Source organism: Mesoplodon mirus, assembly GCF_964341445.2.
Source record: "Mesoplodon mirus genome assembly, chromosome: 16".
NCBI classification, from domain to species: Eukaryota; Metazoa; Chordata; class Mammalia; order Artiodactyla; family Ziphiidae; genus Mesoplodon; species Mesoplodon mirus.
This window is the reverse complement of record NC_138992.1, coordinates 30,943,036-30,968,950: the sequence shown is the minus strand read 5'-3', so window position 1 is coordinate 30,968,950 and position 25,915 is coordinate 30,943,036. Positions and strand designations below refer to the sequence as shown.

At 39.3% G+C, this 25,915-nt stretch overlaps 1 pseudogene across 1 annotated transcript in view; it reads right to left on the bottom strand.

Annotated features, from left to right (window-relative positions):
* Positions 1–514: 514 nt before the first annotated feature.
* LOC309791981 (integrator complex subunit 10-like) overlaps positions 515–25,915 on the bottom strand; it is a 159,468-nt pseudogene continuing 134,067 nt past the window's right edge. The window contains exons 3-5 of the transcript in view: positions 5,641–5,730; positions 3,618–3,822; positions 515–599 (exon numbers count right to left, since the gene is read on the bottom strand). The product of the transcript in view is annotated as an integrator complex subunit 10-like (transcript). The remainder of the gene's footprint in view (positions 600–3,617; positions 3,823–5,640; positions 5,731–25,915) is intronic.

Here is a 25,915-nt window from a genome sequence, read left to right as displayed (position 1 = left end):
AAAATATAAAGTGCCACCCAGACTGTGGCCTCATCTTGCCCTACATGGGATGCATGCTTGCCCTCTGCTCAGAAACTCCCTCTCCCTAAGCAATGTTTTGGTGTCTTACTTTCCCCATTCCAACTTCACACTTGAATACTATGTTATATTCAATACTATGTTATATTCATTGAATGCATGTGATAATACCTGAATTTTTCATACCCAACATTTTTTCTCTATTGTCTTCAAATACAATTTGAATGGTTAATGTATTCCACAAGATGGTTCTCAGGATAATTTAAGCCAGATATTTTTGCCTAATTACCTGAGTTATTGTGGTCGATTTCCATGTCCCCTTGTCCTGAAAGCCAGGCCCTCAGAGAGCACAGAGTTATGACATGAACATGACTATCGTTCCTAGGGTACGATGCCCATGAGTAAAATGAAGCCAATTGCAGAGCACAGAGAGAAGCCAGAGAATGTCATCTCCTCTTCAAAGTAGGGGTCCCTAAGTAGATGGAACAGATCAAGGTTAATGACGGCCTTGAGCTGCTGTAAAGCTTTTTCCTTTTCCTATAGACTCTCTCTCCTTCTCCAATTTTCTAGTCTCCTTTAATCTAAAATGGATAAAACACAACACTAAATATGCATAGATTCTCTCTCTTGCTCTCTGTCTCTGTAGAGTCCCTTGGAACATATAGGCTGTTGCTCCAATAAGCACATTTTTCAAACTAATCACCCTTTCTGCCCATCTTCTGGTATTACACCCATCTGAAGAGCAGGAACTTTACTATCAATCCACTTTGATTAATCAGTTTTGATATTTTGTTCATTATGGATTTTTCTGCATAATTTTGGTTTTATAAGTATTGTATTAAAATATTTATCTTGACTACTGACTTTCTGACACCCCCTGAAATTTTGTGCCTGAGGAGACCACCACACTCTAGGTTCTAGCCCTGCGAGCACAGCAGGCAAGAATGTCCTTAGATGTGGACAGCCTTGAAGCTCATTAATGACTGTCATCACAATTAATTGTAATGACTTTCTTTCCAATTTAGAAACCTATTTTATGATAAACCACATTATTGGAAATTGTGATGTTGTTTGTTTTTTCCAGCTCGACGTGATCTTTTAAACACTAATCTTTAGAAATAGAGAACTGTTCTTATTTTTCAAGTGGATTTCAGTCTTTTAGAAAAACATGGTGGCAAAGGGAATTGAGTTCATCTTTATGCTCATTTGTACTCGGGTAATCTATGAATCTCACCACATGTGCTTGGCAGTTTGTGCAAAGCAGATAACTATGGGCAGCTTAGATTGCATCAAGGGAAGCCCTTTATTTTCTGGGGGTTATTTCGGTCTTTTCAGAAAGTGGCCTCTCGGTGGCCTTGAGACCACTGTGTCCAGCCTGCGGTGCTGCCACACCAAAGTCAACAGCTCTGCATTTCAAAGAAAGTTAGCTGCAGGCATGCACCAACATGAAATGCACCAAAGATTTTAACAGACACCAACTACGCTGTGAGCGGGGATAATGTTAAGGCATATTTAAAGGCCAGAGACTTTCACCGGAGAGACAAAAGACCAGAGAAAATATGTGAAATCACAGTTAAAATAATTTTATTCTCCCAGGAAACATTCAGATCAGTTGATGGAGAATAGCTCATGATATTCGGGGGGGATTGGAACAAGGTGGTCAAAGGGTACAAACTGCCAGTTATAAGGTAAATAAGTACTAGGGATGTAATGTACAACACGATAAATGTAATTACCACTGCAGTGTGTTACATAGGAAAGTTGTTAAGAGAGCAAATCCTAACAGCTCTCATCACAAGGAAAAATATTTTTTTCTATTTCTTTAATATTGTATCCTTATGAGATGAAGGATGTTCACTAAACAAACTGTAGTAATCATTTCATGGTGTGTGTAAGTCAAATCATTATGCTGTGCACCTTAAGCTTATATGGTGCTGAATGTCAATTATACCTCAGTAAAACTGGAGGGAAAAAAGTTTTTTAATGGCTGATGCCGAAATGACTTTTTATCTTAGGTGGAGGGAAGAAAATCCTGCTAAATTCCACACTGCAGTGACACCAAAGCCAAGCACTGCTTTGAGACAACTTTCATTGAAATGGAAAATTGTCAATTTAATGAAAGAATAAGGGAAATGCTAACAGAAATAAAAGACCCAGGATTCAGAGGACAACACACAGGACTCTATATACTAAGCCACACAAATTGGAACAACCAAAATAAATGCCAAATGCACAAGAAAAATAAATGTAACTCATCAGAGGTTAATGCTTTTTATGTTTTCTTCATATGGCAACTTGTTCTGTGGTTAGATAAAAAGGATTGGGGTGGGGCTTCCCTGGTGGTGCAGTGGTTGAGAGTCCGCCTGCCGATGCAGGGGACGCGGGTTCGTGCCCCGGTCCGGGAAGATCCCACATGCCACGGAGCGGCTGGGCCCGTGAGCCATGGCTGCTGAGCCTGCGCGTCCGGAGCCTGTGCTCTGCAAGGGGACAGGCCACAACAGTGAGAGGCCTGCGTACCGCAAAAAAAAAAAAAAGGATTGGGGACCAGACAGGGCATGAGGCTTTGCTAAACCGTATTGAGCCACTGACTCCGTGTGACCTGGAGTTTGTTGGCCCTCACTCAATCACCACACACACACACACACACACACACACCCCACATATAACTTTTACTTGGCTGATAAAAAGGGGAGGAATTAGTAAGGCTTCTGTGAAATCTGGCATCCTTCTGGGAGATCAGTTACCACCTCTGGTGATTACAGAGAAAGGGGACTAAGAGAGGTGCTCAGATCTGCAGGAGAGTCAGCTCTCTTGGTTTTTGACAGGACAGCTCTCACAGGGCAGAGTGTTTACTGTGTGCGTATCCCTGGCATGGGTTTGGAGGATTCTCTAGCCTGCTGACAGGAGAACAAACACTTTAATCCCCCCAGAGTACCTGTCATGGGGTGGGCTGGGCTCAGCACAGCACGGAACCAGACTCCCTGTCCTCTCCTCTGTTCTTGAGCAGCACACCCTGGACGCTGTTGGCTTTCTAGATGTGGGGTAGGGGATATTTCTCAGGATCCACCAAATCACAACAGAGGAGCCTGGCTGCTTTGCTCAGGTGTAAACCCTGATGAAATATGCAGTATCGCAACACAAAGACACTGTGCCTTAGGTCAGCGAGCATCAGCTTTGTTAAAGGGATTGTAGTCCTACAATTTTGGCACATCCCCATCTCTCTGCCTGGTACGTCTCCCCAGCAACCCCCTAAGACTGGGTTAGGGACCCATCTGCTCCTTAACTGCTCCCAGAATGCCCTGTGCTTGTTGGCATTTAGCACTTTCATACCTTCCATGATTTACAATAAGCCCTTCATGAAGCCCATGCTCACCTTTCTTCATCCCAGTTTCTCTCTTTTTCTTCCCTCCACTGTCCTCTAAAGTGCAACTAAACTGGCTTCTGGTCTATCATCTCATATACTCTTTGTTCACAAAGATTCTCTCCTGAGATTCATGCAGAAGACCCCTGTGGTAGATGGAATTATTGAGCCCATTCTTCACTGCCTCTCATCCTAGCCCGTGTATCTGTGCCCTCTGCTCTAGAACTTTTTGCAATACCTCACACGAAAGGCAGAGGGCAGTTCCCTCCTCCTTGGGCACTTGACTTTAGCCTTGGTAATATGACTTGTTTTGACCGATGGCACGTGGACGGAAATGATAGTGTGCCGATTCCTAGCCTTGCGTGTTTCCATTGGCCCTTTTGTGCTTCTGCTATTGCCACGAGGAGAGCTTCTCCCAGGTAGGGCTGCCCCTTCAGGCCAGGCTTTAGGAAGAGCACAAGTGGAGGAAAGTGGTTGAAGGGCAGAGCTTCAGCAAGAACACTGTAGCCACCAGATAGCCTGAAGCACAGCTGCCCCTGCTGACTGCAGATGCATGAGAAGTAAGTGCTTCTGATGCTTCCTACTGTTTACTGGGCGGACTCCTCTTCATCTGTCAGGACTCAGCTAAGGGCATTTCTTTCAGGAAGTGTCTGCTGACATGCTAAGACTTTGATCTTTCTTCCCATATGCTCCTGTAACTGGGGGTGAGATTTAGAATCTCTGGCTTAGTGTTTCCTCTCTCCTTAAACCTGGGATGCCAGTGTTTCCTTAACCCTTTCCTCAGACTATCCTCACACCCAGCCAACAGTCGAGTCCTTCTCTGACTCTTCAAGGCCATGGACTCATGGCAATTTCCTGCTCTCTCGCTTCTCTGCTCCCACCACCCCTGCTACAGAGTTCTTCATGGTAGTAGCCAGAGTCACTGTTCTAAAACTGAACCCCATTAGTTATGCCTCCACCTCCCTCTCACCACATCTCCAATCCAACTCATCTTGCACCCTGTGCTGAGATATGCTCTCCCTTTCAATCATTCAGCAAAAATTTGCTGGCTCCTGACTTTGTAGGAAGGCACAAGTTATAATCTCTATCATGAAGACCCTCCATCTTCTTACCTCCATACCCAGTTCACCCCCAAAACAACTCCCATTCTAATTCATTCCTACTTATCCTCAGATTAGTCTCAGATTCATTGTTGTTTGCTCTGAGAACTCTCCAGATAGTTAGGCATCCCTGCTATGTGCTCCTTGGGTATCCTATTCATTCCCTATTTTTGTACGGACGTGCCTTGGATATTTACTAATGCTCTTTAAAGGGCTGATTTGTTTTATTACTGTTGACTGGCTTCTTGTTCTTTTTCTTCTCCTCTCCCTACTCCCCCTCCCCTCCCCCTTCTTCTCCTTCCTCTTCCTCTTCTTCTTCTTCTTCTTCCTCCATACTCTCTAGTTGTACTGTGTTTTATTTTTCACACAACACTACTCCAAATACCACTTACATTACATCCTTAGATCTTCACCATGACCCTGTGAGGCAAGTGGTATCATATCTCCATTTAACAGAAAAGGAAACTGGGGTTCATGTGACTTAATTGGTTTTTCTAAAGCTACCCTCTTAGTGAGTGTCAGAGCTAGATTTTTAACTCCCAGCCCAAGTTCATTCTATTTCACTGTATCTCTTGACTTGAAAAAGGTCCTGCTCATAAGAGACCAGAAACACTGGGAGCCCTCAACATCTATATAGACATTCACAAAGTTAAGCAAAATGACGTCTTCCCTATTCTGTCCTCTATTCCTGTAGGTGAAATCCATAGATGTGGTAGTAAGAGACAGATTGTTCATGACAGAGGCTGATGCTGCCTTCGAAAGGTTTAACCAAAGAGTTAAAAAAGTGAAAAGACTTTTAGAGCCTAGGGAAGGAACCTTTTCCCAGTAAATCTGATGATATGCCTGTAATTAAGTCAAATAGGTTAAAGGCTTGTTATGCTAGCATTAACACGTAATTCATCCATTGAATTACAATGAGATTCATGTAAGGATTACACGTAAAATTCCATGTAATGAGATGTATTCATCATCAAAAGCTTTTTGCCCTTTAAGAAAATGTTACAATAATTATCCCATGAACGTGAAAAGTCAATAGAGGTGAAAATGCATGTCTTTTTATACCATCATTGTGATTGTATTTATATTGGCAAGGCCTAACCCTGCTGACATTTAACTTTCCAGGGAGAGAACCCGGACTGCTGCCCTCTCCTCTCATCTCACCCTTTCCTCTTGGGCCGTCCAAGAGATGCTCTTTGCCCTCATTCTCATCTCCTCTACCAGAGATACCGAAACGAGAATCTAGTTTCTCAACTTGCAAAACACATACGTTAGAATGTGATTACTCACTTTGCCAAAGGATTCACTGGAGACTTCCTTTAAAAAACTGTCTTCTTTTCTATAAATTGCAGTTTTTCTTAAAGTAAGAATTCAGCAGTATTTAGAATAAGGGCTTTAAAGATTATTATGCATTTAATGTAAATTAATCCAAAATTTGTGTGAATGTGTATATTCTAGATTTATCAATGAAAAATATTATAAGCCTTGAGGATGCTAACATAGACTTCAGTGAGCCAGAGTTTGGAGAAAGCTACAACATAGATAACCATCTAAAGAGCTGGCTAAATGCATAAACTATTATAATCCAGCCATGGAAGAAAGTTTTTGCCCATGTACCAGGGCTATAAAAAATAGTTTACCTAAATGATACCAGGCAATGAGTTTTGAATAAAGAGTTTGGCTCTCCATAGAATCTATGTCCAATGAAATGCCATACACAGTTGAATTTTAAAAAATTTTCTACTGTTGTTTTTTATTCGAGGGAAAACGAAAGTAGTAAGAGGTGAGTATGGACATGTTAAATCCAACATTTTAAAGGCCAAATCACATGTAGGTAAGTTATTTGTATTTCATCATTGGGATCTTCTGTAACTTTAGCCAACACATGAAAAAGTTTCATTTATACAGAGCCATTGATGTGTCCTGTGAACAAAGTAGCAAAAGTAACTGAGGGTTTCTTTATTTTTACTGTGTTATGAATGATTTTAGGAAACATCCGCCCATTTAAGTGAAAAATTTTCAAGTAATTTTGCGTAAATATGCAAAATATTTCACAGCAGGAAAAGAGCACTGAGAAAGACTTGTTTTTGTTTTTTTCTCAAAGAAAAAAATTGCAGGCCTGCTTTATTTAGAACTTTCAATATGATGGTTAACAGATGTTTCAGCCAGAAAATATCCTTTACCTATGGTTGCATAGGAAAATACCTGTCACTCATAGGCTCTTGCTTTCTGTCATGCTTAATAAAGAAGAGTGTCATTTGGAGTATTAGAATTAATTTGATGTGTATCTTTAATGTATGTGTCATGTGATGTCTTAATTTTGTATGGGTCAGCAGGTGCTTTTTACTGAGACTGCTATTATCTGAGGTAAATGCTCTAGTGTTCTTTCTTTCTGGCCTAGTTTCTTTTATGCAAAAGAGATAAGTCAAATGTCTTTATAATACTTTTTTTTTTCAGTACACGGAAACTGATGGAAGATCTTCTATTCCTAAGAATCAAGATAGCCATTGCCAGAGTTCACAAAGTCAGCTCTAGGGCCTGAAGGAGACTGTCTGCTTTTGTTGTCATGGAAGTTCCTAGAAAAAGTCAGAGTCACCAATGTGCCTGTGGCTAAAATAGTAGGTTCAGTAGCCAGCAGACATTGTGAATAACCATTGTGTGTTCTTTGCCATTAAGCTAGTTTTCTTCCCCAATAGATGTCATCACAGGAGAAAAGGAACAACTTACATTTTCTAGTCCAAACTTTACTTCCTCCTCTATCACAATTTAGTCAACATTCACTTATTCATTCACTGATATTTTATTTACTTATTTATGCTGTGTCTATCATTTTATGGTCACATATCAGCACTTTTTCTGGTTCAGTAGGGAACAGGAAAAATAAAGATGAAGCACAGCCCGTTTTCATATTAAAAGAGGCAATAAATAAGATGGTTAAATAATCATAATGCAAGGTAAAAATGTGGTAAAATCCATAAGGGAAGTTTATGCAAAATGGCATGGAGTTTTGGAGGGCATGGGAGTTTGCATCCACTTTTTAGGAAATCAGGTAAAGCTTTATGAAGAATATGAAATGTGAACTAAGATGACTAGATTTCTCTGAACATACAGGAAGAGCACTTTCTGGTGGAAGGAATAGCAGTAATAATGGCATGAAAGCTGTAAACATGGATATTGTCCTTGGGAAATAATGAACAGTTCAGCTTGCCTGTGTTGGTAAATACTGGAAGCCACTAAATGCCCTAAAGAGGATGTAATTTATTTAGTAGACAATGATTAATCATGGAAAGTTTTCAAGCATTATTATGCCATGGTCAGAGTAAGTAAGGGAGATCTATCTGGTAGCCATTTTACCAAAGGGGACCATTTGAAGTCATGCTGTAATCACATGTATGAGAATTTATGGGAGGTTTAACTATTGTGACGAAGAGTAGCAAATAAAAAGCAGGGATAAAAATGGCATGGTTGGTGACTTACTTGATGTATGTAGGGCAGGGAGAAATGTTGAGATGAAAACTTAGAGTTTGAAAAGATGCCAAGGGGCTTCCCTGGTGGCGCAGTGGTTAAGAATCCTCCTGCCAATGCATGGGACAAGGGTTCGAGCCCTGGTCCAGGAAGATCCCACATGCTGAGGGGTAACTAAGCCCGTGTGCCACACTACTTAAGCCCGTGCACCTAGAGCCCGTGCTCTGCAACAAGAGAAGCCACCGCAATGAGAAGCCCACACACCACAACGAAGAGTAGCCCCTGCTCACTGCAACTACAGAAAGCCCGCGTGAAGCAATGAAGACCCAATGCAGCCATAAACAAACAAACAAACAAACAAACAAACAAACAAATAAAAAGATGTCAAGGTTTTGAGTCTGGGGCACTGAGACAATAAATAGTTAGTCATCATTAACTAAAATTGTGAAATTAGAAGAAGGTGCTGGGGCTAAGGGGAAGATGATGAGTTGAATTTGAATATTGTTAACTCATTTATTCATTCAGAAATCTTTCTTAAGCGCCTCCAAATGGATACCCTTTAAATGATTATTTTAAACGTGCCTGGAAAGAAAATGGAAAAATGACGCTTTGGGAGCTCTACTCAACTGCCAAAACCTTTTTTGTTTTAAACATTACATTTAGTAAATTTTAGGAACTTTGCTTTGTTATGAGATTGTATATTTCTTTCTTTTTTGTTGTTGAGGTGGTGTTGTATTAGGTGAAAGTGATGTAACTAGGTAGTTTGGTTTTCCTTATCTTCTAATTTTTATATAACTTTAAATTTGCAAGATAGTACAGAGAGTTCCCAAATAGTCTTCACTCAGCTTCACCTAATGTTAACATTTTACATGGTATGGTTTTCATGGTCTGCATCTCATCTTGGGGTCCCCTGACAATGTGGTTGATTTTTTAAAAAATTGCCTGTGATAAAATTCATTCTTTGTGGTGTTTATTTCTATGGGCTTTGACAAATATGTGAAGTTGTATATTTACCATCATAGCACCATATAGGATGGTTCCATGGCATCCAAAATTTCCTTATGCTGCCACTTCATATCAACCCTTCCTCCATTCTCAATCCCTGACTGCCACTTATCTGATTACTATTCCTTTATATTGCCTTTTCAAGAACATCTTATGAAGGGAATCATACAATATATAGTCTTTAGGTTTTGGCTTCTTTCACTTAGGATGTGTTTAAGATTCATCCTTGTTTATTACATGGATCAATAGTTCATTTCTTTTTATTTCTGAGTAGTATTCCTTGTATAGATATACCACAGTTTGTTTATCCATTTTTCTGTTGAATGACATTTGGGTTGTTTCCAGCTTTTGGAGATTATGAATAAAGCTGCTATAAATATTTACACACAAGTTTTTGTGTGAATATATACTTTCACTTCCCTTGAGTAAATACCTAGATTGCTGGTCGTATAGTATTATACATTCTAATACTAGCTATACTATCATTCTAATAGATGAGTAGTGATAAATCATTGTGGTTTTATTTTGCATTTATCTAATGAGTAATGAAACTAAGTATCTTTTTAAATGCTTATTTGCCCTCTGCATCTATTTTTTGGTGAAGTATTTGTTCATATCTTTTACCCATTTGAAAAATTTGGGTTGTTTTCTTATTGTTGAATTTTGAGCATTTTTTCTAGATACAACTCTTGTATCAGATATGTGTTTTTCAAATATTTTGTCTCACTCTGTGGCTTTGAAAAAAATTTCCTAGTGTATCTTTTGAGAAGAAAATGTTTTACAATTTTATAAACTTTTATTTATTGATTTTTAAATTTTATGACTGGTAGTTTTGGTTTTGTGTCTCAAAACTCTTTGCCTACTTCAAGAAGTTTGAGAAAACAATCATTCTCCAAGAGGATAAATGTTTATTCACATAATAAAGATCTTCAATATATGTGAAAGAAAAACTGATATATCTGAAAGGTGAAATAAACAAAGCCACAATTATACTTGGAGACATTAACATCTTTCTTAGCAATTGAAAAGTGAGTAGGCAGAAAATAAGGAAGGATGTAGATGATCTGAACAGCACTATCAACCAATTTGACCTGATATTTATTTCTAGAACACTCTATCCAATAGTAGCAGAATACACTTTCTTCTCAAATGCACATGGAAAATTCAGCAAGATAGACTATATTATGGCCTATAAAACAAACCTTGTAGAACTTAAAAGAAATTATACAAAGTATGTTCTTGGACCTATTGGAATTAAACTAGAAGCCAGTAAGAGAAAGTTATTTGAATATATCCAAATATTTGAAAATTAAATCATTCATTTTGACTAATGCATGGGTTAGAGAAAATCTTTAAGAAAATTTAAAAATATTTTTAATGGTAACAGAGAACAGATGGAACAAATAGAAAATTGCTCTCAGATACTCCCTCATGGTTTTCTGCCCACGGTTTTTTTTTTTCCTTTGTGTTTCAGTGTGGGTAATTTCTATAGCTCTAACTAAATTTAATTATTCCTTTCTTGACTGTGTTGAGTTTATCTATCAGCTTATGGAAGGCATTCCTCAACTCTGTTACTGTGTTATGCATGCCTGGCACTTATGCTTGATTTTTTTGTTATACTTTTAATTGCTCTACTGACATTACCCATCAGATCTTGCATGTCATTCACCTTTGCAATTAGATCCTTTAACATATTAATTATAGTTATTTTAAAATTTCCTGTCAGATAGTTCTAACATCTGTGTCATATCTGAGTCTGGTTTAGAAGATTGCTTTGTGTCTTTGAGGCTTTTTTTCTTTTTAACCTTTCATATACTTTGTCATTTTCTGTTGACTGTCATACATCTTATGTAGTAGTAGAGACTGAAGTAAATAGTTTTTATACTTGGAGAATTTTTATGCTTTGATGAACACTTTACCATCTTCTAGGCCATTATTGTGGAGGTTAGTGTTAATCTAATTAGGTGTTGGTTTCTTTCTAACTCTCTGTGCCCCTGAGCTGAGACTGGTGCCTCCAAACCAGAGATTTTAACCTGAGTTCCACTGGTTTTCAAGATATCTTTAAACTTTAAAATGTAATGTAAAATTTTATGTTATTGTAAGCAAATGTGCCTTTGTAGCTTTCATAAATTCCTCACAGTGGTCCATGATTTAAAAAATGATTAGCAATAACCCTTGGTTTATGACATTAAAAAATATTCAGCCTACCCTCTCCTTTATCACTACCTAATGCTATCAAAAGCCCCAACTTTAAATTTAAATTGCTACCACAAGTTCTTTGACAAATTCTAGTCAAAGTGAGAAATGAGAATGAATTAATAAATAATTATGTCTGTGGAGTCCCAATCACAAATTTCAGGAAGGGATACTGTACTATGTGTTAATTGCAAAACTAAACAAACCTGTAATTCCTATGCAGTGTAGAAGCCACATGGGTCACTGTTACTTATCACTTGTTTATTTGATGGGTTGAGATAGATGGAACTGATCCAAAAGCAACAGGTAAGTGATGACTGGTCCTGAGACTCTCTCAGAAATAAAGGTAATGGAGTCCCTGGTGCCCATGAAACACATCTCACTTTTACATTAAAATTCAATAGGAGAGGGGACTTCCGGGTAAGATGGCGGAAGAGTAAGACGCGGAGATCACCTTCCTCCCCACGGATACACCAGAAATACAGCTACACGTGGAACAACTCCTACAGAACACCTACTGAATGCTGGCAGAAGACCCCAGACCTCCCAAAAGGCAAGAAACTCCCCACATACCTGGGTAGGGCAAAGCGGAGAGATTCCCACACAGAGGATCGGTGCCGAGCGGCACTCACCAGCCCGAGAGGCTTGTCTGCTCGCCCGCCAGGACGGGCGGCGCTGGAAGCTGAGGCTCGGGCTTCGGTCAGAGCGCAGGGAGAGGACTGGGGCTGGCGGCGAGAACTCAGCCTGAAGGGGGCTAATGTGCCACAGCTAGCCGGCAGGGAGTCCGGGAAAACTCTGGAGCTGCCGAAGAGGCAAGAGACTTTTTCTTCCCTCTTGGTTTCCTGGTGCGCGAGGAGAGGGGATTAAGAGCGCTGCTTAAAGGGGCTCCACAGACGGGCGCGAGTCACGACTGGAAGCGCGGAGCCCAGTGACGGGCGTGGGACGCGGGGGCTGCTGCTGCCGCCGCCAAGAAGCCTGTGTGCGAGCGCAGGTCACTGTCCACACCGCCCTTCCGGGAGCCTGTGCAGCCCACCACTGCCGGGGTCCCGGGATCCAGGGGCGGCTTCCCTGGGAGAACGCACGGCGCGCCTCGGGCTGGTGCAACGTCACGCCGAACTCTGCCGCTGCAGGCTCACCCCGCACTCCGTGCCCCTCCCTCCCGCCCGGCCTGAGTGAGCCAGAGTCCCCGAAGCGGCTGCTCCTTTAACCCTGTCCTGTCTGAGCGAAGAACAGATGCCCTCCGGCGACCTACACGCAGAGGCGAGGCCAAATCCAAAGCTGAGACCCAGGAGCTGTGAGAACAAAGAAGAGAAAGGGAAACCTCTCCCAGCAGCCTCAGAAGCAGCGGATTAAAGCTCCACAATCAACTTGATGTACCCTGCATCTGTGGAATACATGAATAGACAACAAATCATCCCAAATTGAGGAGGCAGGAGTCAGTGCTGTGCCTCTGAGGTGGGAGAGCCAACTTCAGGACACTGGTCCACAAGAGACCTCCCAGCTCCACATAATATCAAACGGCGAAAATCTTCCAGAGATCTCCATCTCAACACCAGCACCCAGCTTCACTCAACGACCAGCAAGCTACAGTGCTGGACACCCTATGCCAAACAACTAGCAAGACAGGAACACAACGCCACCCATTAGCAGAGAGGTGGCCTAAAATCATAAAAAGTCTGCAGACACCCCAAAACACACCACCAGACGTGGACCTGCCCAACAGAAAGACAAGATCCAGCCTCATCCACCAGAACACAGGCACTAGTCCCCTCCACCAGGAAGCCTACACAACCCACTAAACCAACCTTAGCCACTGCGGACAGACACCAAAAACAACGGGAACTACGAACCTGCAGCCTGCAAAAAGGAGACCCCAAACACAGTCACATAAGCAAAGTGAGAAGACAGAAAAACACACAGCAGGAGAAGGAGCAAGATAAAAACCCACCAGACCTAACAAATGAAGAGGTAACAGGCAGTCTACCTGAAAAAGAATTCAGAATAATGATGGTAAAGATGATCCAAGATTCTATTTCCAAGATCCAAAATCTTGGAAATAGAATAGACAAAATGCAAGAAACAGTTAACAAGGACCTAGAAGAACTAAAGATGAATCAAGCATCAATTAAAAACACAATAAATGAAATAAAAAATACTCTAGATGGGATCAATAGCAGAATAACTGAGGCAGAAGAACGGATAAGTGAGGTGGAAGATAAAATAGTGGAAATAACTGCTGCAGAGCAAAATAAAGAAAAAAGAATGAAAAGAACAGAGGACAGTCTCAGAGACCTCTGGGACAATATTAAACGCACCAACATTCGAATTATAGGGGTTCCAGAAGAAGAAGAGAAAAAGAAAGGGACTGAGAAAATATTTGAAGAGATTATAGTTGAAAACTTCCCTAATATGGGAAAGGAAATAGTTAATCAAGTCCAGGAGGCACAGAGTCCAATACAGAATAAATCCAAGGAGAAATACGCCAAGACACATATTAATCAAACTGTCAAAAATTAAACACAAAGAAATCATATTAAAAGCAGCAAGGGAAAAACAACAAATAACACACAAGGGAATCCCCATCAGGATAACAGCTGATCTCTCAGCAGAAACTCTACAAGCCAGAAGGGAGTGGCAGGACATAATTAAAGTGATGAAAGAGAAAAACCTGCAACCAAGATTACACTACCGAGCAAGGATCTCATTCAGATTTGATGGAGAAATTAAAACCTTTACAGACAAGCAAAAGCTGAGAGAGTTCAGCACCACCAAACCAGCTTTACAACAAATGCTAAAGGAACTTCTCTAGGCAAGAAACACAACAGAAGGAAAAGACCTACAATAACGAACCCAAAACAATTAATAAAATGGGAATAGGAACATACATATCGATAATTACCTTAAATGTAAATGGACTAAATGCTCCCACCAAAAGACACAGATTGGCTGAATGGATACAAAAACAAGACCCATATATATGCTGTCTACAAGAGACCCACTTCAGACCTAGAGACACATACAGACTGAAAGTAAGGGGATGGAAAAAGATATTCCATGCAAATGGAAACCAAAAGAAAGCTGGAGTAGCAATTCTCATATCAGACAAAATAGACTTTAAAATAAAGACTACTAGAAGAGACAAAGAAGGACACTACCTAATGATCAAGGGATCGATCCAAGAAGAAGATATAACAATTGTAAATATTTATGCACCCAACATAGGAGCACCTCAATACATAAGGCAAATACTAACAGCCATAAAAGGAGAAATTGACAGTAACACACTCATAGTAGGGGACTTTAACACACCACTTTCACCAATGGACAGATCATCCAAAATGAAAATAAATAAGGAAACACAAGCTTTAAATGATACATTAAACAAGATGGACTTAATTGATATTTATAGGACATTCCATCCAAAAACAACAGAATACACATTTTTCTCAAGTGCTCATGGAACATTCTCCAGGATAGATCATATCTTGGGTCACAAATCAAGCCTTGGTAAATTTAAGAAAATTGAAATTGTATCAAGTACCTTTTCTGACCACAATGCTATGAGACTAGATATCAATTACAGGAAAAGAGCTGTAAAAAATACAAACACATGGAGGCTAAACAATACACTACTGAATAACGAAGTGATCACTGAAGAAATCAAAGAGGAAATTAAAAAATACCTAGAAACAAATGACAATGGAGACACGATGACCCAAAACCTATGGGATGCAGCAAAAGCAGTTCTAAGAGGGAAGTTTATAGCAATACAATCCCACCTTAAGAAACAGGAAACATCTCGAATAAACAACCTAACCTTGCACCTAAAGCAATTAGAGAAAGAAGAACAAAAACATCCCAAAGTTAGCAGAAGGAAAGAAATCATAAAGATCAGATCAGAAATAAATGAAAAAGAAATGAAGGAAACGATAGCAAAGATCAATAAAACTAAAAGCTGGTTCTTTGAGAAGATAAACAAAATTGATAAACCATTAGCCAGACTCATCAAGAAAAAAAGGGAGAAGACTCAAATCAATAGAATTAGAAATGAAAAAGGAGAAGTAACAACTGACACTGCAGAAATACAAAAGATCATGAGAGATTACTACAAGCAACTCTATGCCAATAAAATGGACAACCTGGAAGAAATGGACAAATTCTTAGAAATGCACAACCTGCCAAGACTGAATCAGGAAGAAGTAGAAAATATGAACAGACCAATCACAACCACTGAAATTGAAACTGTGATAAAAAATCTTCCAATAAACAAAAGCCCAGGACCAGATGGCTTCACAGGTGAATTCTATCAAGCATTTAGAGAAGAGCTAACACCTATCCTTCTCAAACTCTTCCAAAATATAGCAGAGGGGGGAACACTCCCAAACTCATTCTACGAGACCACCATCACCTTGATACCAAAACCAGACAAGGATGTCACAAAGAAAGAAAACTACAGGCCAATATCACTGATGAACATAGATGCAAAAATCCTCAACAAAATACTAGCAAACAGAATCCAACAGCACATTAAAAGGATCATACACCATGATCAAGTGGGATTTATTCCAGGAATGCAAGGATTCTTCAATATACGCAAATCAATCAACGTGATACACCATATTAACAAATTGAAGGATAAAAACCATATGATCATCTCAATAGATACAGAGAAAGCTTTCGACAAAATTCAACACCCATTTATGATAAAAACCCTGCAGAAAGTAGGCATAGAGGGAACTTTCCTCATCATAATAAAGGCCATATATGACAAACCCACAGCCAGCATCGTCCTCAATGGTGAAAAACTGAAACCATTTCCACTAAGATCAGGAACAAGACAAGGTTGCCCACTCTCACCACTCTTATTCAACCTAGTTTTGGAAGTTTTAGCCACAGCAATCAGAGAAGAAAAGGAAATAAAAGGAATCCAAATTGGAAAAGAAGAAGTAAAGCTGTCACTGTTTGCAGATGACATGATACTATACATAGAGAATCCTAAAGATGCTACCAGAAAACTACTAGAGCTAATCAATGAATTTGGTAAAGTTGCCGGATACAAAATTAATGCACAGAAATCTCTGGCATTCCTATATACTAATGATGAAAAATCTGAAAGTGAAATCAAGGAAACACTCCCATTTACCATTGCAACAAAAAGAATAAAATATCTAGGAATAAACCTACCTAAGGAGACAAAAGACCTGTATGCAGAAAATTATAAGACACTGATGAAGGAAATTAAAGATGATACAAATAGATGGAGAGATATACCATGTTCTTGGATTGGAAGAATCAACATTGTGAAAATGACTCTACTACCCAAAGCAATCTACAGATTCAATGCAATCCCTATCAAACTACCACTGGCATTTTTCACAGAACTAGAACAAAAAATTTCATAATTTGTATGGAAACACAAAAGACCCCGAATAGCCAAAGCAATCTTGAGAACGAAAAATGGAGCTGGAGGAATCAGGCTCCCTGACTTCAGACTATACTACAAAGCTACAGTAATCAAGACAGTATGGTACTGGCACAAAAACAGAAAGATAGATCAATGGAACAGGATAGAAAGCCCAGAGATAAACCCACGGACATATGGTCACCTTATCTTTGATAAAGGAGGCAGGAATGTACAGTGGAGAAAGGACAGTCTCTTCAATAAGTGGTGCTGGGGAAACTGGATAGGGACATGTAAAAGTATGAGATTAGATCACTCCCTAACACCATACACAGAAATAAGCTCAAAATGGATTAAAGACCTAAATGTAAGGCCAGAAACTATCAAACTCTTAGAGGAAAACATAGGCAGAACACTCTATGACATAAATCACAACAAGATCTTTTTTGATCCACCTCCTAGAGAAATGGAAATAAAGACAAAAATAAACACATGGGACCTAATGAAACTTAAAAGCTTTTGCACAGCAAAGGAAACCATAAACAAGACCAAAAGACAACCCTCAGAATGGGAGAAAATATTTGCAAATGAAGCAACTGACAAAGGATTAATCTCCAAAATTTATAAGCAGCTCAGGCAGCTCAATAACAAAAAAACAAACAACCCAATCCAAAAATGGGCAGAAGACCTAAATAGACATTTCTCCACAGAAGATATACAGACTGCCAACAAACACATGAAAGGATGCTCAACATCTTTACTCATTAGAGAAATGCAAATCAAAACTACAATGAGAGGGGCTTCCCTGGTGGCGCAGTGGTTGAGGGTCCGCCTGCCGATGCAGGGGACACGGGTTCGTGCCCCGATCCCGGAGGATCCCGCGTGCCGCGGAGCGGCTGGGCCCGCGAGCCATGGCCGCGGAGCCTGTGTGTCCAGAGCCTGTGCTTCGCAACGGGAGAGGCCACGGCAGTGAGAGGCCCGCGTACAGCAAAAAAAAAAAAAAAAAAAAAAAAAAAAAAACTACAATGAGATATCATCTCACACCAGTCAGAATGGCCCTCATCAAAAAATCTAGAAACAATAAATGCTGGAGAGGGTGTGGAAAAAAGGGAACACTCTTGCACTGCTGGTGGGAATGTGAATTGGTACAGCCACTATGGAGAACGGTATGGAGGTTCCTTAAAAAACTACAAATAGAACTACCATGTGACCCAGCAATCCCACTACTGTGCATATACCCTCAGAAAACCATAATTCAAAAAGAGACATGTACCAAAATGTTCATAGCAGCCCTATTTACAATAGCCCAGAGATGGAAACAACCTAAGTGTCCATCATCGGATGAATGGGTAAAGAAGATGTGGCACATATATACAATGGAATATTACTCAGCCATAAAAAGAAATGAAATTGAGCTATTTGTAATGAGGTGGATGGACCTAGAGTCTGTCATACAGAGTGAAGTAAGTCAGAAAGAGAAAGACAAATACTGTATGCTGACACATATATATGGAATTTAAGAAAAAAAATGTCATGAAGAACATAGGGGTAAGACAGGAATAAAGACACAGACCTACTAGAGAATGGACTTGAGGATATGGGGAGGGGGAAGGGTAAGCTGTGACAAAGTGAAAGAGCGGCATGGACATATATACACTACCAAACGTAAGGTAGATAGCTAGTGGGAAGCAGCCGCATAGCACAGGGAGATCAGCTCGGTGCTTTGTGACCGCCTGGAGGGGTGGAATAGGGAGGGTGGGAGGGAGACGCAAAAGGGAGGGGATATGGGAACATATGTATATGTATAACTGATTTAATTTGTTATAAAGCAAAAAAAAAAATTCAATAGGAGACTTGTGGAAACAGTCATTTTATGTCATATGCTTATGTAATTTATTAATATTTTAATTACTTAATTTGAAAAAAATATATAGGAAAATAATGTTTTCTCTATTATAATTTCTACAAATATTTTACCTTAATACAGTTTTCCTTTTATAGTTTTAGTCATATCATTCACATTAAAATAATATTGTATTTGCATATAAAAAAATTCAGTAGGAGAAACTGTGATTTGTTTTACCAAAACTGATCTTGAACAATTTGTCAAAATTATTTACTATATAGTGTGAGATGGATTCTAGAGTAATCAACTGAAATTTAGGAGAAAATTTTTGCCTTTTGTGAATTGTTAACCACTTTCTGATTTGTTTTCTTTTGAGGGATAGAAATTGTTACTTTTTGTGAGCATTTGCATGTTATTATTTCCTGAAATAATTTATTGACAATTGTAGTTAGGAAATCACACCAAGAAAAGGGAAGGATTGTTAGGCACCAATCCAATGGCATGTTTTTATTACTCGCTGGACAGAAATTCGGATATGCCCCTGCTGTGGGCTGAATTATGTACCCCTCAAATTCGTATGTCAAAATCCTAACCTTCAGTACTTCAGAATGTAACTGTATTTAGAGAAGAGGCCTTTAAAGATGTAATTAAGGAGACACCTTCAAGATGGCGGAGGAGTAAGACATGGAGATCACCTTCCTCCCCACAAATATATCAGAAATACATCTACATGTGGAACAACTCCTACAGAACACCTACTGAACGCTGACAGAAGACCTCAGACTTCCCAGAAGGCAAGAAACTCCCCGTACCTGGGTAGGGAAAAAAAAAAAAGAAAAAAGAGACAAAAGAATAGGGACGGGACCTGCACCAGTGGGAGGGAGCTGTGAAGGAGGAAAAGTTTTCACACACTAGGAAGCCCCTTCGCTGGTGGAGACAGGGGTGGGTGGGTGGGTGGGTGAGCTTGAGAGTCATGGAGGAGAGTGCAGCAACAGGGGTGCAGAGGGCAAAAGGGAGAGATTCCTGCACAGAGGATTGGTGCCGACCAGCACTCACCAGACCGAGAGGCTTGTCTGCTCACCCGCTGGGGCAGGTGGGGGCTGGGAGCTGAGACTCTGGCTTCGGAGGTCAGATGCCAGGGAGATGACTGGGGTTGGCTGCGTGAACACAGCCTCAAGGGGGCTAGTGCACAACACCTAGCCAGGAGGGAGTCCGGGAAAAAGTCGACATGCCTAAGAGGCAAGAGACCATTGTTTTGGGGTACATGAGGAGAGGGGATTCAGAGCACTGCCCAAACGAGCTCCAGAGATGGACGTGAGCCATGGCTATCAGTGTGGACACCAGAGATGGGCATGATACACTAAGGCTGCTGCTGCAGCCACCAAGAAGCCTGTGTGCAAGCCCAGGTCACTATCCACAACTCCCCTCCGGGAGCCTGTGCAGCCCGCCACTGCCAAGGTCCTGTGATCCAGGGACAACTTCCAAGGGAGAATACACAGCACGCCTCAGGCTGTTGCAACGGCACATCAGCCTCTGTCACTTCAGGCTTGCCCCACATTCCTACCTCTCCCTCCCCCCAGAATGAGTGAGCCAGAGCCCTCTGATCAGCTCCTACTTTAACCCTGTTTTGTCTGGGCGGGAACAGATGCCCTCAGGCGACCTACACAAAGAGGCAGGGCCAAATCCAAAGCTGAACCCCAGGAGCTGTGCGAACAAAGAAGAAAAAGGAAAATTTCTCCCAGCAGCCTCAGGAGCAGTGGATTAAATCTCCACAACCAACTTTTTGTACCCTGCATCTGTAGAATACCTGAACAGATAATGAATCATCCCAAAATTGAGGCAGGGACTTTGGGAGCAACTGGAGACTTGAGGTATGCTTTCTGCATCTAAGTTTTTTCTGGTTTTATGTTTATCTTAGTTTCGTATTTAGAGTTTATTATCATTGGTAGATTTGTTTATTGATTTGGTTGCTCTCTTCCTTTTTTTAATATATACATATTATATTTTTTTACTTTTTCTGTTTTTGTGAGTGTGTATGCTTCTTTCTGTGATTTTGTCTGTATAGCTTTGCTTTTACCATTTGTCCTAGGGTTCTGTTTATCCTTTTTTTTTTTTAGTATAGTTTTTAGTGCTTGTTATTGTTGGTGGATTTGGTTTTTGGTTTGGTTGCTCTCTTCTATCTTTATTTCTTTTTTCTTTCTTTTTTGTATTACTTTTTAATTTTTTCATTTTCAATAATTTTTTCTATCTTAATAACTTTATTTTATTTTATTTATATAGTTATTTAATATAGTTTATTATATTTATTTATTTATATAGTTACAATTGTAACTATATATGCACCCAACATAAGAGCACCTCAATACATAAGGCAAATGCTAACAGCCATGAAAGGAGAAATTGACAGTAACACAATCATAGTAGGAGACTTTAACACCCCACTTTCACCAATGCACAGATCAGCCAAAATGAAAATAAATAAGGAAACACAAGCTTTAAATGATATATTAAACAGGATGAACTTAATTGATATTTATAGGACATTCCATCCAAAAACAACAGAATACACTTTCTTCTCAAGTGCTCATGGAACATTTTCCAGGATAGATCATATATTGGGTCACAAATCAAGCCTTGGTAAATTTAAGAAAATTGAAATCATATCAAGTATGTTTTCCAACCACAATGCTATGAGACTAGATATCAATTACAGGAAAAAAATTGTAAAAAATACAAACATAAGGAGGCTAAACAATATACTACTAAATAACCAAGAGATCACTGAAGAAATCAAAGAGGAAATCATAAAATACCTAGAAACAAATGACAATGAAAACAAGACGACCCAAAACCTATGGGATGCAGCAAAAGCAGTTCTAAGAGGGAAGTTTATAGCAATACAATCCTACCTCAAGAAACAAGAAATATCTCAAATAAACAAACACCTAAAGCAATTAGAGAAAGAAGAACAAAAAACCCCCAAAGTTAGCAGAAGGAAAGAAATCATAAAGATCAGATCAGAAATAAATGAAAAAAAAATGAAGGAAACAATAGTAAACATCAATAAAATTAAGAGCTGGTTCTTTGAGAAAATAAACAAAATTGATAAACTATTCGCCAGACTCATCAAGAAAAAAAGGGAGAAGACTCAAATCAATAGAATTAGAAATGAAAAAGGAGAAGTAACAACTGACACTGCAGAGATACAAAGGATCATGAGAGATTACTACAAGCAACTCTATGCCAACAAAATGGACAACCTGGAAGAAATGGACACATTCTTAGAAAAGCACAACCATCCGAGACTGAACCAGGAAGAAATAGAAAACATAAACATACCAATCACAAGCACTGAAATTGACAATGTAATTAAAAATCTTCCAACAAACCAAAGCCCAGGACCAGATGGCTTCATAGGTGAATTCTATCAACATTTAGAGAAGAGCTAACATCTGTCTTTTCAAACTCTTCCAAAATATAGCAGAGGGAGAAACACTCCGAAACTCATTCTACGAGGCCACCATCACCCTGATACAAAAACCAGACAAAGATGTCACAAAGAAAGAAAACTACAGGCCAATATCACTGATGAACATAGACGCAAAAATCCTCAACAAAATATTAGCAAACAGAATCCAAGAGCACATTAAAAGGCTCATACACCATGTTCAAGTGGGGTTTATCCCAAGAATGCAAGGATTCTTCAATATACACAAATCAATCAATGTGATACACCATATTAACAATTTGAAGGATAAAAACCATATCATCATCTCAATAGATGCAGGCCATATATGAAAAACCCAAAACCAGCATCCTTCTCAATGGTGAAAAACTGAAACCATTTCCTCTAAGATCGGGAACAAGACATGGTTGCCCACTCTCACCACTATTAGTCAACATAGTTTTGGAAGTTATAGCCACAACAATCAGAGAAGAAAAAGAAATAAAAGGAATCCAAATTAGAAAAGAAGTAGTAATGCTGTCACTGTTTTCAGATGACATGATCCTACAGAATCCTAAAGATGTTACCAGAAAACTACTAGAGCTAAGCAATGAATTGGTAAAGTAGCAGGATACAAAATTAATGCACAGAAATCTCTTGTATTCCTATACACTAATGATGAAAAATCTGAAAGAGAAATTAAGGAAACACTCCTACTCACCATTGCAAGAAAAACAATAAAATACCAAGGAATAACCCTACCTAAGAAGACAAAAGACCTGTATGCAGAAAACTATAAGATACTGAAGAAAGAAATTAAAGATGATAAAAACAGATGGAGAGATATACCATGTTCTTGAATTGGAAGAATCAACATTGTGGAAATGACTATACTAACCATAGCAATCTACACATTCAGTGCAATCCCTTTCAAAAAACCAATGGTATTTTTCACAAAACTAGAACAAAAATTTGCACTATTTGTATAGAAACACAAAAGACCCTGAATAGGCAAAGCAATCTTGAGAAAGAAAAACGGAGCTGGAGGAATCAGGCTCCCTGACTTCAGACTATAGTACAAAGCTACAGTAATCAAGACAGTATGGGACTGGCACAAAAACAGAAATATACATCATGGAACAGGATAGAAAGCCCAGAGATAAACCCATGCATATATGATCACCTTATCTTTGATAAAGGAGGCAAGAATATACAAGGGAGAAATGACAGCCTCTTCAGTAAGTGGTGGTGGGAAATTGGACAGCTACATGTAAAAGAATGAAATTAGAACACTCCCTAACACCATACACAAAAATAAACTCAAAATGGATTAAAGACCAAAATGTAAGGCCACATACTATAAACCTCTTAGGGGAAAACATAGGCAGAACACTCTATGACATAAATCACAGCAAGATCCTTTTTGACCCACCTCCTAGAGAAATGGAAATAAAGACAAAAATAAACACATGGGACCTAATGAAACTTAAAAGCTTTTGCACAGCAAAGGAAACCATAAACAAGACCAAAAGACAACCCTCAGAATGGGAGAAAATATTTGCAAATGAAGCAACTGACAAAGGATTAATCTCCAAAATTTACAAGCAGCTCATGCAGCTCAATATCAAAAAAACAAACAACCCAATCCCAAAATGGGCAGAAGACCTAAATAGACATTTCTCCAAAGAAGATATACAGGTTGCCAACAAACACATGAAAGGATGCTTACCATCACTAATCATTAGAGAAATGCAAATCAAAACTACAATGAGGTATCATCTCACACCAGTCAGAATGGCCATCATCAAATATCTACAAACAATAAATGCTGGAGAGGGTGTGGAGAAAAGGGAACCCTCTTGCACTGCTGGTGGGAATGTAAATTGATACATCCAGTATGGAGAACAGTTTGGAGGTTCCTTAAAAAACTAAAAAAAGAGCTACCATAGGACCCGGCAATCCCACTACCAGGCATATAACCTGAGAAAACCATAGTTCAAAAAGAGTCATGTACCACAATGTTCACTGCAGCACTATTTACAATAGCCAGGACATGGAAGCAACCTAAGTGTCCATCAACAGACGAATGGATAAAGAAAATATGGCACATATATACAATGGAATATTACTCATCTATAAATAGAAATGAAATTGAGTTATTTGTAGTGAGGTGGGTGGACCTAGAGTCTCTCCTACAGAGTGAAGTAAGTCAGAAGAAGAAAAACAAATACCATATGCTAACACATATATATGGAATCAGAAAAAAAAAATGGTTCTGAAGAACCTAGGTGCAGGACAGAAATAAAGATGCAGACATAGAGAATGGACTTGAGGACACGGGGAGGGGGAAGGGTAAACTGGGACGAAGTGAGAGAGTGGCATGGACATATATACACTACTAAACATAAAATAGATAGCTAGTGGGAAGCAGCCACATAGCATAGGGAGATCAGCTCGGTGCTTTGTGACCACCTAGAGGGATGGGATAGGGAGCGTGGGAGGGAGACGCAAGAGGGAAGAGATATGGGAACATATGTATATGTATAGCTGATTCACTTTGTTATAAAACAGAAACTAACACACCATTGTAAAGCAATTATACTCCAATAAAGATGTTAAAATAAATAAATAAATATGCAATTAAGATAAAATTAGGTCATATGGGTTGGCCCTGATCCAATTTGACGGGTTTCATTATAAGAAGAGGATATTAGGACACAGACACATACAGAGGGAAGGCCATGTGAGGAAGAAGGCCCCTATTTGAAAGCTAAGGAGAAGAAACTGAAGCTGCCTACACTTTGATTTTTGACTTCTAGCCTCCAGAATTTTGGAAAAATTAATTTATATTGCTTAAGCCACCCAGTCTGTGATATTTTGTTATGACAGCACTAGAAAATTAACACAGCCTTTAATATAATCTTGCATCCCTGTTTCATTGACCCATTAAAGAAGATTATAATCTTAAAAAGATAAGAATATTGCTGATACTGTGACAGTCAATATTCATTCTTTAGGTTATATTGCAAAATATGTGTCTCATTGTATATATATTCTTTACTGGTCACATAATGTCATTATATCTAGCCATTATGTTTTCTAGGGAGACCTCTACAAAATGGCCATGGTATATTTTAACACCTTTAAAGAAGTGGGAGATATGTACATTCTGCTAACTATAAGAAAAAGATCATATCTTACACAGATATTTTGAAGATAAAATTACTTTAATCTGGTACATTGTCAAATATGGTGCCATATTTGTGGTATTTTTATCAAATTTATGGAAAACAGATATTGCAGTAACTGTACACATTGTGTTAAAATGTTTCCAGCTTACGTGTGTTGAAGATTCATATATTTTTCTATGAATAACATATCACTGATTCATAAAATTCAACCACTAAAAATACATGGTGATGGATTGGGGAAAGGGGCCAATATACTTTGACGATAAAATGAACTGGGTGTGGATCTGCCATCAGTATGACTTTTGAGCATGCTGTTAATTTCTAAAGCTCAGTTTTCTCATTTGTAAAATGGGCATCATTATAGGCACTTGTGAAATAATTCATGTTAAGTACTTAGCTTAAGTGCTCAATAAATATTACCTATTACTATCACCATCATCATCATCATCATCATTACCAGTAAATTAATAAACGATGAAAAATGTTAACCCAAAGGAAAACAGAGACGAGTGTCAGAGATGGCTTTAGCTGTATAATTATCTAGAATGATCAGATTAGGTTTTTATAACCACAGCATTAAACTAGGTGTGTTTAAATTTTCATGGCCATATAGGAAAATTAAGCTATAAGAATATATTACTTAACTGAGGTTCTTTTTTTTTTTTGCGGTACACGGGCCTCTCACTGTTGTGGCCTCTCCCGTTGCGGATGACAGGCTCCGGACGCGCAGGCTCAGTGGCCATGGCTCACGGGCCTAGGCGCTCCGCGGCATGTGGGATCTTCCCGGACCGGGGCACGAACCCGTGTCCCCTGCACCGGCAGGCGGACTCTCAACCACTGCGCCACCAGGGAAGCCCATTAACTGAGGTTCTTAAAACAAAATTTCATGG